General features: G+C 45.3%; 1 protein-coding gene across 1 annotated transcript in view; it reads left to right on the top strand.

The window, feature by feature from the left end:
* The window catches only part of C2CD2 (C2 calcium dependent domain containing 2), a 417,550-nt gene that overhangs the window by 137,328 nt on the left and 267,605 nt on the right, over nucleotides 1–12,617 (top strand). The gene's annotated exons all lie outside the window — the stretch shown is intronic.

The following is a 12,617-nucleotide window of genomic DNA, read 5'->3' as shown; positions in this document are numbered from 1 at the left end:
GACAGACCTCTCACAAGAATCCTCTTTGTGCGAGCCCTAATGGAGCACTTGCCCTGCAATAGAGCACAGAGACCTGTTTGACACTATTCACCAATGTGTTTGAAAGTGTGCCATCGAAGCACGTTGCTTCTGCTATTTCTAAAGCACGTTGACGTCGTCGGGGACTTGGTGTCCGATATAGGATTCCAAACAAAGTAAATAAATGTAAAGGTCATTAATGGATCGAATGCTGCGGGGTTTCCTATAGCTTGAGTCGCTGCACTGGTTGGCTGGTGTGTGGATTGATGTTTACCCCTAGTGCAGCTGTTTCAGTGTCGATGGTTCCCCTCTCCCGTGATTACAGATTGCGCGTGGCTGTCTTGTGCTGTACGTACACGTTTCTCGTGAATCGGCCATGCTGCTGGCTCCGGGGGGTGTGCGGTTCCGTGAATTTGACTCGACAGATTGCCTCGGGCTGGCAGGACACCGTGTTGTCTGTCCCAGGCTTTCATTTCACAAGCATGCTAATTAAGCACATCCTGCGAGATGTCTTTATTTCCTCCTGGTGAAGGAGTTCGAATAAACCGCTCATAACAAGGAGTGTAAAAAGAAAAAAGTCCCGTGCTGTAAATATGGCCCAATGTTATTAAAGGGGCACCGCAGCCTAGGTTTGCTCCTCGGCACAGCCGAACCTAAGGTGCCTGGTTTTAAACGGACACTGCGACCAGCTAATAAAGGGCAGTCTTGCTCTGAATCAGAAACGGACCGTTCACAGAGGGATAAAATAAACAGCTCACCAGCTGCTCCATTTTGATTGGGCGGGCCTTTAGGATCCCACTCGAGAGCTGGGGTACAGGATGTGCGTTGGGCCACGCGCAAACACGTGTGGGCCTTCGGATCCTACTCAAGGCCCCGTGTATAGGATGTCTGCTTGGACCACGCGCCCGCACTCCTGGGCCTTTGGGACCCCACTCGAGGCTGCTGTGCAGATTGTTCGTGTGGATCCATGCCACATTGCCACTACGGGTGCAGTATCACCCATGTTGAACGACTAGCTTCACCCCACAGGTCTTTACCGTCCGCGGTTGTTTCCAAAGGGTATATGTTCAGTCAGCAACAAAGAGGGGCACAGTGACCCTTTCTGCAATCCCACAATGAATGCCCCCATGCAAAATATGCAGGGGTGCAGATTTTGGGATCCGGGCACGAGGCGTTCTGGCACATGTGAGCGCGTGCTTTACTGTGCCATTTTGCGCGTGATGTTTTTACTGCTGCAGAATGTGCTGAAACTGTGAGCCTCTGTTGTGGAGAATTGTGAGCACTTGAATCTACAAGATGGAAATCTCTGTTTCCCTGTCAGTGCCTGTCATGTCGTTTTAAGCGCATATCGAGGTGGCCCGGGCCTGTGTTGTTTCCCAGCAGCGTTTGGTAGAAACAGGTCATGGTGGTTTCATTTGCTTTCTATATTTACGTAACCTCCGCACCCTTCCCACTCTCCCCCGCACCCTCCCCTCCAAGCCGCTGGTGATTTCCTTGAATGTAGCAGCGTGTCGCCCTGAGGGACTGCGCTTTCTTGGTAGCATTCCAGAACATTCTATTCTCACGCGTCCCGGTGCACCACTGCAGCTCCCGGCTGCTTCCCACACCGAAAATACACAATGACCTTCACATGACCTTCTGTCCAGCTCGTGCTGACTAATTATTATTGTAGGGACGCTGTAATGTATTGTATACATTGAAAAAGTATCGTGGTAAAAATAAACGAATTACACATACACGGAATTCTATTCGTGTCCCAGTTGGAGGTTTGGACCTATTTTACAAGCACCGGTTGTGCTCATTGTCGGACTTGATTGATTTTTGCCGTGCACGTTTTAGGTCGTGTTTCGTCGTCGATGTTTGTCCACAAGCCATTCCTTTCCAGCACCCGAAAGTGGTTCCTTCTTGGTCTCTGCTGCCTGTTTGTCATTCTTTTTGAGCAGGTGCTCCGATGTGCAGGGTCCTCTTTATGTCACGAACACAGCCCCTGCTGTGCACGCGTGTACTTGCCGGGGGCTTTCCGACCCCTGCACACATCTTCATAAGGAGAAGCAGGCACGCCGAGGGCAGCCGCGAGCAAGCAGCTGTTTCACACAACACTTGTGTGGATCTGCCAGGTGCAGACACGCCCAGGAATGTACACAAAGACGAGACAAATGCTGCTCTTCAAGGAAAAAAATCAGCAAACTGCAAGTGAAGTGTATTTTCTTAGACACGGCCTTTCCCAAGCGACCTAGCCATGCATGACGGTGAACCTGGCACTGTATTGGGGTAGAAGATCCTCTTAGAATGTCGTTGTTATGGTGATGGGCCCCTCGACAATCCATCAGATGGATCAAGGTCAAAGAGGTGGATCAGTGTTTAATCAAAGCTCTCATCAGACCAGACATGGGCATTCCTGCCGCGGACCGGGCAGGTTAGACACCAAAAACGGGAATCTGCCATCCTTCTCGGTCACCTCTATGGCTATTAACTCTTTCCAAGACTTTCGTCTCCGGGTCCGTTACCATGGTTACTGGTTCTCCTGGTCACCCATCTCACCTGTTAGCGCCCTACCTACCACTGTATCCTACCTCAAGGCGCTCTGATGCTACCTAGCTTGGTTAGTAGTGCTTTACAATAACTTCCAATGAAACACATGCTCGAAATTCAGTAAACCGCACGGTTTGGAACGGCAGTAAATCAAATGACAGTTGTTGAGATATGTACGTGCAAAAAGTGCACGAGTGAATCCCCAAATATTGTAATTAGGCGTTAGGTAAAAGCAGGTTGCATGCACAGGAAGACTAATACGAAAAAAATGCAGTAAAGTACCATTTTTGTTGAACACAAAATGTCTTAGATTAAAACATTAGTGAAAAAATACCTGTACGTGAATTTCTGAAAATGGAAATGACATCACGCCCCCTTTAACACCTGGTGACATAATAGGAATGATGAATTGCAGCACTCTGAGTTGAAAGGCTTTCAATTCCGGTTTACGTTTTATTTCTTAGGCCGCCCTTCTGGGAATAACTATCACCAATGCGGTAGCCAGGGTGAAAGCACATGCTACCCCAGCTGCCACGTCTTGAAGTCCATAGATGGTTGTTTGCAACCACTCGCCCACATTGGATGGCTCCAGAGGGCACCAGTGTCCGGCAGAAATGTAAATGGAGCAGTGGAGTTCTGCTTACAGTTCACTAGAGTCCGATTCTGTTACCTGCATTCTGTGCTGAATTGTGGAGTAAGAAGACACCTAGTGATTTATAAACAGGGGGTTTGCTAAGAAAAGCTGGTCCCTTGATGATAGGCATAATGTGTGAGTTTCCTCAAGAGCATGATCAGAGACTCTTTGGACATTAAAAATAATAATAAAAATTGCCCTGTTTTTTTTTTTTTTACCAGACCAGGCACGGTGGGCTTCCTATAGACCTCCGTGCTAATGCAACTTTACTGGATACTGGTTGCTACTGAGGCTCTGGTTTTCTCGCAGAAAGGGCAGGTTTTTATTTTTAATCGGAGCTAAGAAACTATTGTGTCAGCGACAAACGCTAAAAGAGCATTTATGTTGACTCCTAGCCTCGCCCAGGTTTGCTACTGAAATAGAAGATTCACCATTGCGGCTAAAGGCCTGATCATATGTCCGATCGAGTAATATGTCTACGGGAGGTACTACATTGCCCGAATCCCCTTCTGGTGACATCCTTTGCTATTCCCGTACACAGATTCCTCTTCAGAATTATTCAAAAGCCTGTATGAATGTGCAAAGTGAATATATATTTCAAATCAATATCCTTTGAGGCTTAGAGTGCTGAATAAATTATGCGGAATAGAAGCCGAGAACTCTGGGTAGTTCCCACCTCAACTTGGGAACTACCCATAGTTCTCCCCTTTTTTGCATAACTTATGCGGCACTCTAAGCCTCAAAAGGGTATTGTTTTGACTTGTACTGGGTGCTCCCTCTTTGTCTTGACATAGCGAAAACTCTCTGAAGAGCTATAATGATAGTGAAAAACATGTCTGGGGTTGCTTTTCTTCATTCCAGGTTGGCTTGGATGGTATTCTACCAATCCAAAGCTATAACACTGTGCCTGGAGTGGTAAAAAGCTTTTGTTATTTTTACAGTTCGTGGTAGATGGCGCTGTGCTAATCATATGCTTTAAAGTCATGGAGAAGGCGCAAGTTCTAGTTAATGTAGTGTGGCTAGTGAGGTGACGACTGAGTACGGAGGTGTTTAACTTACAGTAAATTGAAGGTGGAGTGTAAATGATCAATTGAAGTTGGAACTAGAACTTTAGAATTTCTAATGTTTGTATAGTTTAGTAGCATAACGTGAAGTACAGCACATTAGGGTGTAGTACAGTTGAGTGGAGCGACTTTTAGCAGAGTATCGTATTGTGTAGTGTCATACATTGGAGTGTCGTACAGTGTAGGAGAGTGTCTTATAGTGGAGTGGCGCGTCATATAGTAGAGTGGCATGTGCTGGGGTGTTATACAGTGTAGAATAGTGGCATGGAATGGATGGGTATAAAGTGTCATATAGTGGCAGGGAGTGTAGTAGAGTCTTGTAGAGTGGAGTTTCAAAGAGTACTGTAGTGTCGTACAGAAGACTGGCGTAGAGTTGAACAGTGGCGTAGATTGGGCTAAAGTATTGTACAAAGGAGTAGAGTGTTGTGGAGTTCAGTGCAGTCATGTAGGATACAGTGTAGTGAACTGAAACTCCGAGTAGAGTGGCTGGTGTATCATACAGTGTCGTAGTAAAGTGTGATACAGTGTAGTAGAATGTTGGAAATTGTCATAGAGTAGAGTACAGTCAAGTGGAGTAGATTGTTGTACAGTGTAGTGGGGTACTGGACAGTGTTGCAGAGTGTTTTGGACTGTAGTGGTAGAGAGTGTAGTAGAGTCCAGTGGTATAGTCGAATGGAGTGGTAGTAGATGAGAGTGGAGTAGTGTGTTATAGAATACAGTGGGGTAAAGTGGTGTAGTGGCGTATAGGTATCTACATAATGTGTCTTAGAGTTGAGTAGTGTCGTACAGTGGTGAAGAGGGAATTAGAGTGTTGTACAGTGGCGCAGCGTACACTGGCGTAGTATGGGTTAAACTGTTCAGTTGAAATGAGGAGTGGTATTCCGCACAACTAAATAAAATGTCAATTGGATCTTGTATACTACAGAGTTGCTGAGTGGAGTACAGTGTAGTGGCGTAGCAAAGAATGGAGTAAAGTGTCAGAGTGGAGTGGTATTCTGTGCCGTTGAGTATGGGAAACTGTTTTAGAGTGGAGTAGAATGGAGTGGCATAGAGTGGATTATAGTGTTGTGTAGTAGTATGTGGCACAGAGGAGTGGGATAGAGCTGTAGATTCAAGTGGCATACAGTGCCATTGAGCGAAATGGCGTGGAGTAGTGTCCCAGACTAGAGGGTATTCTGGTGCAGTGGTATAGGGTGAGTTGCATAGAGTGAAGGGCGGCTTGGTATAGTGGCATACAGTGAAATACAGTGTTGTACAGTGACATAGACTGGAGTACAGTGTTTTACAGGTTAATGGTATAGAATGCAGTAGCTTTGTTGAGTGGAGGGGCATGGTGTTATACAATGGAAAAGATTGTCGCATAGTAGACTAGCGTTGTAGACTGGAGTGGCGTAGAGTGCAGTGTGGTTTGTCATATCGTAGAGTAATGTGGCGTACATTGAATAACATATAGTAGAGTGGCGTACAGTTAAATAACATAAAGTGGAGTGTTCTATAGTGAAGTAGCGTATAATAGAATATTGTAGACTGGATTGGCGTACAGTGGAGTGGTTAAGAGTGGAGTGAGGTACAGTGGAATACCATAGTGTTGTAGAGTGAAATGCCATGGAGTGTTGTGGAGTGGAGGGGGTTGGAGCATAGTGGAGTAGTGTACAGTGGACTGAAGTGGAGTGGCATAACGTTGAGTGTACTGACGTATTTTAAAGTGACATAGAATGGAGTGGCATATGGTGGAATAGCGTAGAGTAGAGCGGAGTTAGTACAGTGGAATGGCATAGAGCGTAGCAGCGTTGAGTGCCATAAAGTGGAGTGGCATAAAATGGATTGTCTTTTAGTGGCATGGCGTAAACTGGATTAGCGTTCAGTGGTGTTCACTGAAGTGTTGTACAGTGTAGTGGTATACAGTGGAACAGCGTAGAGTGTAGTGCCATATAGTGGATTTGATTAAAGTGGAGTGGCGTAGACTTGAGTGTCCTAGAATGGAGTGACGTAGAGTGTAATAGCGTACAGTGGAGTGGGGAAGAGTGGCATACAGTGAATTAGCGTAGAGTGGACTGGTGTCGAATAGAATAATGTGGAGTGTACTGGGGTACATTCCAAGTGACGTAAAGTGGAATGGCATATAGTGGAATAGCTTACAGTGGAATAGCGCGAAGTGGCGTAGAATGGCATGGTGTATAGTTTAATAGCATATAGTGATGTGGAGTGGTGTAGAGTGCAGTGACATAGTGTAATAGCATAGAGTATAGCGTCATACAGTGGAGTAGAGTAAAGTGGAGAGGCATGAGTGGAGTGATGTAGAATGCAATAGTATACAGCAGGGTGGCGTGTGGAAATTGAAACGGATGTAGCAGAAGTGTTTTTACGGATGTAGATATAATGTGGCAGGAATATAGATTATGAAGTGCAAATAGTAATTTTTGATAATATGTGTGAATAGTGCAAGTAGTGTTAAAGTTATACGTTTTAAAATACTTAGTTATATATTGTGATAAGTATGCAGTATAGTGCTGTACAAGCGGATACGATGGCAGTATGTGATTAGCTAATGGTTACATTTACCTGATATTAAAGGCTACCATGTAGTTTTAAGCACAGTTTAGCTGCATTCTGGCTTTTGCTGTGTTCTGGGTTAAGGTCTTAGATAAAGGCAAGTAGTAGGTTTTAATATTGTTCCCTACCGTTTGCCACTTTATTAAAAGGATAGAGTAGAGAAATTTGTTTTTAATTTTCTTTATATTTTTACAGTACTTTAGGAATAACTGCATGTTTTAAAAAGTGTTATAAGTAGCACAGTAATTAGTAAATATTACTGTCTTACTCCGTAGAATTTTTCGTGAATATTTAAATGTTAAAAATAGAAAATACATTGTAGTACACTATATTTGTAAAATGTGTTGTAGTAAAGTATTTTTTTTTTTTAAAGTTCACTTTAAGTACTGTTTTATTTCCTAGGAAGTATAGCGGTACTGCGTACATGTTTGTATAAAATATATAGAAGCGTATACATTTTCTGTACCTATTACCACTTCAATAAATTGATAACCAGTAGGAAAACATTATCCAACCAAATGCTCAATTATATCTAAGGGCGTAATCCAGAAGACAGCCAAAGTGTACCTAAAACATGGCTGCCTTTAACTTTTGTAAAGGCAGTCATTGGCCAATCACATAATGTCTTGTCATCTGGATGGACTATGTCCTCAATTTTACCCACCAGACAAAAACAGTTGCGGCAACGTACTTCGGCATCCTTCGGAACCTCAAACCGATCCCAAAGTTTTTCGACACGCCAGCTAGTGGTGCAGTCAGCTATTCTCTCATGTATGGACTACGCAAACTCTCTACTTGTAGGAGCAAATCAGGCCGAAAAATCTAGAATTCAACGAGTCCAGAACGCTGCGGCTAGAGCCCTGACAGGCCTCCCTCATTTTAAATCTGTGAGTAGCACGCTCATTAAACTCAACTGGCTCCCGGTAGAGAAGAGGATTCATTTTAAAACCTTATGTCTCGCATTCAAGGTCTTGAAAACTACCTCGACACCTATGCTGAGCCCTCTTTTAACAGCATACACACCCCGTCGTGCTCTTCGTTCGGAAGGCCAAAAGTTGGCAGTTGTCCCCCATTTTAAGCTGGCCCGGATGGGCGGCCGCTCCTTCCGGCACCTTGCAGCTAAGCTCTGGAATGCTTTACCCTCCCAAATTCGCGGTCTTAACGACCTGCTGTCATTCAGAAAGCGGTACAAAAGGGGGTGGTGATGGACGGAGCATCTGCATCAATCAAACACTCACACCCAGTCAAAAGATCTGGGTTTAATCCATCACCGTTCTTTAGCCCACTCTGCCACCCCAGTCCAGACATGGCTATATGCAAATCAGTCTGACCCTGTGTCTCATGAGAACAGTCCAGTCCAGCCCGAACTGCCAAGCCATGTCTTCCCTGGACCGGAAACAAGCTTCCGAGGACCGGTTTCCAGCATTCCAGCCGTCTTCAGCCCGGCTTGCTTGAATCCAGTGGCAAAGTGAGCAAGGGACTCGCGTCTGAGCATACCCTGCCACAGGATGGATTAAACCCAGATCTTTTGACTGGGTGTGAGTGTTTGATTGATTCAGATGCTCCGTCCATCACCACCCCCTTTTGTACCGTCATTCAGAAAGGCCATAAAAACCAACCTTTTCTGCTAAACCTCTAGGTGAGTGAATCCCAGGTTCCATCCGCTGTAGCTTACTTCCCTTTTTGCAAAGCGCCGGGACGCCCCTTTGCTGGGGCAGCCGTGCGCCAAATAAGATCCCATAACATAACATAACATCGCTATGTACTGTGATACTTATGCAAAATATTGCAAAAGTTTCTGAAATATACCACAACAATAGATATCCATAATCTTAAATGCCTGATAACGTAAAAAAATAAAAGCCCTACTTACCTGTAACACCATCCTCTACAATCCTGCTAAATTTCATGGACTGTATGTTTGGCTGCTACGCGCGAGTGCAAAGTCTATGGAAAAAATGCATTAGTGCCCAAACATGTTTTGGGACACCTCCCCTCCCCACTCCCTGGATCTGTGCTCCTCTTTAACCAATCACAACAAAACGTTTCATTCTCCGCCAGTGTAGAACAAGCATTTGCAATGCAATAGGTCTCGCATTAGAAAAGTTTGAGCTATTGGTATTGTAAATGACAAATTTTGTATTTATGTGTTGGTTTTGAAAATAGCGAAATGAATAGCTTTGTTATTTACAATGCTAATAGGTATAGCTTTCGCAAATGTGACACCTATAGCATTTGTAATGCAATATGTGTTTTATTTACGTGACTTACATGTATTGATATTACAAATAAATGGCTTTTATTTATTTTTTAATAATTAATACTTAAATAAAAGTTATTGTAATTTATAATGGCAATCGCTTAAAGTTTTGTAAATAACTTTTGTGAAGATTATGTTCAGTGTATTTTATTGTGATGAAAATACAAGAATAGATGTGAAATATTAGCATCTTTTTTGTGACATTTATAATAAAGCTTGAAACATTGAGAGAACATATTTGAACTAGTTGTTGTTGAATGGTTGCACAGATTGATGCTGTGGTGGCGCTGAGTGATGTTGTGGTGCCCCTGAGTGATGCTGTGGTGGTGCCGAGTGATGTTGTGGTGATGTGATATATAGAGTGAGGGCGATAGATAGAGTGGGGGCGATAGATAAATAGAGTGAGGGTGATAGATAGATAGATAGATTGATAGAGTGAGGGCTATAGATAGATATAATTATGTGGCACTGAGTGGTATTGTGTGGAGTGTGTGTGTTGCATTCAGTAGAGTGTAATTATGGGGCGTGTAATTATGTAGCACTGAGTTGTATTTGGAGTGTATGTTGCATTGAGTGCAGTGTAATTATGTGGCGTGTAACTATGTGGCACTGAGTGGTATTTGGAGTGTATTGTTGCATCGGGTGCAGTGTAATTATGTGGCGTGTAATTATGTGGCACTGAGTGATATTTGGAGTGTATGTTGCATTGCGTGCAGTGTAATTATGTGGCGTGTAATTATGTGGCACTGAGTGGTATTTGGAGTGTATGTTGCATTGAGTGCAGTGTAATTATGTGGCGTGTAATTATGTGGCACTGAGTGGTATTTGGAGTGTATGTTGCATTGAGTGCAGTGTAATTATGTGGCGTGTAATTATGTGGCACTGAGTGGTATTTGGAGTGTATGTTGCATTGAGTGCAGTGTAATTATGTGGCGTGTAATTATGTGGCACTGAGTTGTATTTGGAGTGTATGTTGCATTGAGTGCAGTGTAATTATGTGGCGTGTAATTATGTGGCACTGAGTGGTATTTGGAGTGTATGTTGCATTGAGTGCAGTGTAATTATGTAGCATATAATTATGTGGCACCGAGTGGTATTGTCTGGAGTGTATGTTGTATTTAGTAGAGTGTAATTATGTGGCGTGTAATTATGTGCCACTGAGTGGTATTTGGAGTGTATGTTGCATTGAGTGCAGTGTAATTATGTAACATATAATTATGTGGCACTGAGTGGTATTGTGTGGAGTGTGTTGCATTGAGTGCAGTGTAATTATGTGGCTTGTAATTATATGGCACTGAGTGGTATTTGGAGTGTATGTTGCATTGAGTGCAGTGTAATTATGTGGCGTGTAATTATATGGCACTGAGTGGTATTTGGAGTGTATGTTGCGTGAGCGCAGTAATTATGTAGCATATAACTATGTGGCACTGAGTGGTGTTATGAGGAGTGTATGTTGTATTCAGTAAAGTAATTGTGTGGCGTGTAATTATGTGGCACTGAGTGGTATTGTTTGGAGTGTATGTTGCATTGTAATTATTTAGCATATAATTATGTGGCATTGAGTGGTATTGTGTGGAGTGTGTGCTGCATTCAGTAGAGTGTAATTATGTGGTGTGTAATGATGTGGCATTGAGTGGTGTTTGGAGTGTATGTTGCGTTGAGCGCAGTGTAATTATGTAGCATATAATTACGTGGCACTGAGTGGTATTGTGTGAGTGTATGTTGTATTCAGTAGAGTGTAATTGTGTGGCATATAATTATGTGGCACTGAGTGTGCACCTCTTGGCCTGCCCACTTGCCCAGACGTCAGTGGTGAACAGGGCTGCCCTCTAGTGTACAGTCATCGGTTCTCACCTCTGTGCCATCCTCTGGCTCCTAAAGGCCGGCTCTCGGGTGCGCTCCTTGGCCCCGGTGCACCCTGGTGTCTGTGGAGGCCCAGCATGGTGGGCGAGAGGGAGAGCACCGGAATGAAGATCTGCCATACCTCGGGCTCTGCACTGGCACCGGGGTCCCTGCGGACCCCCCTCTCCTCGCTGGTTCCACCTCCCAGAGTCAGAAGGCTCGCCATCTTGCTCTGCTTTCGCTCAGGATTGTAGGATTGTGACCCCCAAGCCCTCTCAGCTTCTTAAAGTTTGTCTCTTGGGGGAGAATGGGAGGGGAGACTCAATGGGGGGCGGGGTTGCTCCCCAGATTCTATAGATATGCTAATGTGATCATCTTCCCCAGCTGTGTTGGTGCCAAGGCGGGAAGAAGCTTGGCTGTCTCCTGTGACCCCTGCCAGGAGAGCAGCTGAAATGCAGCGCTTTGTTATGGAACAAGATCCCCCGGTGCACTGCCTTCCAAACAATTGATTTCTCTAAGCGAGAGCCTACCTCGCTGTACTGTGGACGGGAGACGCTGTGCCCGCCTCCCTGCTCGGGGCCGCGCTAAGGCATTGGCGGCCGCCGAGGCAGGAAGACAGGCAAACACGGAGGAGACGTGGGCGGGGCCTGATCGAGGTTTCCGCTTCCCCCTGCCTGGGGGAAACTTTAGCTGTCGTTGCCGGTCTCCCATGCGGTGGAAGGAGACCGGAGTTGCTGCAGAAAGCCCCGGGTCCCAGGAGGGGGCCCGGGTGAAGGGGAAGCCGGTGGAGCTGCGCGGGGCTCCTTTATGATGGAGCGAGCCCCGCGCTACATAAGGAGATGCCGCCGCAGCAGCCCCTAAGAACGGGAGCTCCAGAGCAGACCGGCAGCCTACCGGTAAGTGGGGCCGGTGTTGTGGTAGCAGAGGGGGCCGTTGGGGCACATTGCCGGTGGCCGCGCCCCGTGTGCTTTCCCTCCCTGTGGGTGCCCGTGTTTAAGACAGTGTGCACGGCGCCGTGCTGGACGTGCGCGTTCGCGCACCCAAATCCACACGAAAAGCTCGTAACACCCTCCTGTCCCTAATTCCCCGGAGACGGGCAGCTATACGTCTCTAACTGGACGCATCCTTCGGATGCTAACTCCAGCGGGAAACATCACTTACAACGCATTTATTACAACGCACTACCATTACAACGCAACCATTACAACGCAAACCATTACAACGCATTGCGCTGGGGGGCGCTCTAGGATAGGGAATATATTTAATTTACTATCCAACACCTTCCCTACTATCCACGGGGACTGGAGTTGGAATAGTAAATTAAATAAATCACTATCCAGCGCTTAAAAGCACTATGCGTTGTAGTGGTATGCGATGTAAAAACCGCGTTGTAACAGCAGGCGTTGTAATAGCCTGCGTTGTAACGACACTAATCCACTCCAGCGAGACCTAAAAAGGAAAAGGCCTGAAAAGTATTTATACTTATAAAGGACCTCCGCCTTCTTCTACACTCCTCTCTATGGCCATGGAACTACTCTGTGCCTCTTAAGATCCTTATAATTCCGAACAGGGGAAAGAAGTATATATTTAGGATCATGCACAAATGTGAAGTACATAAAAGAGGTGGGTGAGTACACTGTGAAGGTGGCTTGATGATATGGGCCCCTATATTTTTGCTTACTCAGTTTGTGGTGTTAGGTGGATCCATTGAAGA

This window comes from Lissotriton vulgaris, chromosome 8 (assembly GCF_964263255.1).
Source record: "Lissotriton vulgaris chromosome 8, aLisVul1.2, whole genome shotgun sequence".
In the NCBI taxonomy this organism is placed as follows: Eukaryota; Metazoa; Chordata; class Amphibia; order Caudata; family Salamandridae; genus Lissotriton; species Lissotriton vulgaris.
This window is presented reverse-complemented; position numbering and strand designations above follow the sequence as displayed.